A 2,484-nucleotide genomic window follows, 5' to 3' on the forward strand; every position below is an offset into this window, starting at 1 on the left:
CCTGTGCGGGAACACTCCTGCGTGGCACGGTATTCCTTGCACGCATCAGCACTGTGCGTGGGCTAGCTCATTGCACGGGTCAGGAGGTTTGAACCTTGGACTTCCCATGTGGTAGGTGGACACCCTATCCATTGGACCAAATCTGCTTCCCTGTAATAAGTTTTTTTAAAAAATTTTTTATTTATTTCTTTCCCCTTCTCCCCAGTTGTCTGCTCTCTGTGCCCACCTGCTGTGTTTTCTTTGGCATCTGCTTGCATTATCTGGTGGCACTGGGAAACTGCGTCTCTTTTTTTCTTTTTTGTTGCATCATCTTGCTATGTCAGCTCTCCATGGGTATGGCACCACTCCTGGGCAGGATGCACTTTTTTTCACGTGGGGCAGCTCTCCTTGCCCCCTGCGGGCGCACTTCTTGCACGTGGGGCTCCCCTGTGCAGGGGACACCCCCTGTGTGGCACGGCACTCCTTAATGTGCATCAGCGATGCACATGGGCCAGCTCACCACACGGGTCAGGAGGCCCGGGATTTGAACCCTGGACCTTCCATTTGGTAGACAGATGCCCCATTAGTTGAGCCACATCTGCTTCCCTGTAATAAGTTTTAAAGTTAGAATGTGTGAGTCCTCCAACTTCAGTCTTCTTTTTAAAAGTGTTTTTGGACTTTCAGGGTTCCTTACCCTTCCAAATAAATTTTTTTTTTTGAGATTATCAAAATTTTATTGACTCATAAGACAGCCAAATGGCTGATTAGCCAATACACAGTTTTGGGTTAGTTCGGTTATACAATAAAGTAGCATGGTGAATTCTTTAAGGATCAGTTCAGCTCTTAATGGGCATAAAGATTTTAGTCTTTTAAGATTTAGCCAATTTTCTTTTTACCTTGCCTTCCTCTCCCCTCATCATCATCTTCAGATTTTCCCCTTCATCCTCATCCCCTTCTTCATCAATATCTTCCAGTCTTTCTTCTTCTTCATCATCATCATCATCAGCTTCTTCTCCTTCCCCTTCATCATTCATATCAGGAACCAAATAGTGCTGTAATGGATTTGGCCATATATCATCTTTGATGACCTCTCCTAACTCATCTGCACCTGCATCAGAATGGTCAGTAAACCAGGTTAAGAAGCTTTCTGGTTCTTCCTGCTGCCTCTTCCTGCTGACTTTATTCTGTGTTTGACTTGAACGTTTTGTCAAGTTCTTTCCAGATTTCCATTTGATTTCAGTTGACTTTGAGGATGGATCACCACTCTCATTCAGATAAAATTCTTTGGTGAGAACTTTATTTTCAGAGTAAGGATTTTCATCAAAACAAAAATCTATTCTGTAACCTGATTTAATATCTTCAAGTTCCGTCATTTCAACTCTGGTCAAATAATGCAGCACTTCTTCATCTTCCTCCCCAACCAGTGCAGACACTTGTGGATGGTTGACAAATGTTACCCCCAAAATATTGGGATTTTGGTGATCAGTTCTGACCTCTTCTGATGGAATGGTTGGTGGAGTTTATTATATTTCTGTTCTACTTTCAAAATCTCCTCACTGGCTTGTTCATTAAGTCTGTCTATTTTCGTTTTGTAGTTCATCAGTATGTTAATTTGCTTCCTGCTGTTCTTTTTCTCCTTTTGGCAAGTCCAGAGTGGCCCGGTGTTTCCTCTGGTCGGGAATGGGAAGCAGTTTTGTTCTCTTCATGTGAGGCAGGAGTGAAGACTGGCGTTTGGGGACCGTGCTGTTAGGAAAGGCCCCGAAATAAATTTGATGATTGGCTTTGCCATTTCTGCAAAGTAGTCTGTTGGAACTTTGATTGGGATTGCACTGAATATGTAAATCGTTTTGGGTAGAGTTGATATCTTGGCATGAAATGTCCTTTCATTTATTTAGGTCTTCTCTGATTATTTTAGCAAAGTTTTTCTAGTTTTCTATGTATATCCTTTATATCCTTGGTTGAATTTATTCCTAGATATTGATTCTTTCATTTGCTATTGTAAATGGATTTTTTTCCCTTGATTTCCTCTTTACATTGCTCCTTATTGGTGGGTGTATACACTACTGATTTTTGCATGTTTATCTATCTTGTACCCTGCCACTTTGCTGAATTTGTTTATTAGCTTTGGTAGCTTTATTGTAGATTTTTTGGGACTTTCTATACAAAGGATCATGCCATCTGCAAATAGGGAAAGTTTTACTTCTTCCTTTCCAATCTGGATATCTAGTGCTTCTTTTTCTTGCCAAACTGCTCTGGCAAGGCCTTCCAGTACAATGTTGAATAGCAGTAGTGACAGTGGGCATCCCTGTATCTTGTTCCAGAACTTAGAGGGAAAGCTTTCAGTCTTTCACCATTGGCTATGATGCTACCAGGGGGTTTGCATATATGCTGTGGCAGTTTGAAATTATTGTATGAATACCAAAAAGAGAAAGATTATGTTTGTGGACTTATCCTTTCCTGTGGGTCTGAAACCCTTTCAATTGGACATCAGTGAGGTGTGACTTA

General features: G+C 41.3%; 1 pseudogene; it reads right to left on the reverse strand.

The window, feature by feature from the left end:
- Positions 1 to 848: 848 nt before the first annotated feature.
- Positions 849 to 1,685, reverse strand: LOC131276269 (protein SET-like; annotated as a pseudogene).
- Between the last annotated feature and the right edge of the window lie 799 nt (positions 1,686 to 2,484).

This window comes from Dasypus novemcinctus, chromosome 3 (assembly GCF_030445035.2).
Source record: "Dasypus novemcinctus isolate mDasNov1 chromosome 3, mDasNov1.1.hap2, whole genome shotgun sequence".
Taxonomy (NCBI): Eukaryota; Metazoa; Chordata; class Mammalia; order Cingulata; family Dasypodidae; genus Dasypus; species Dasypus novemcinctus.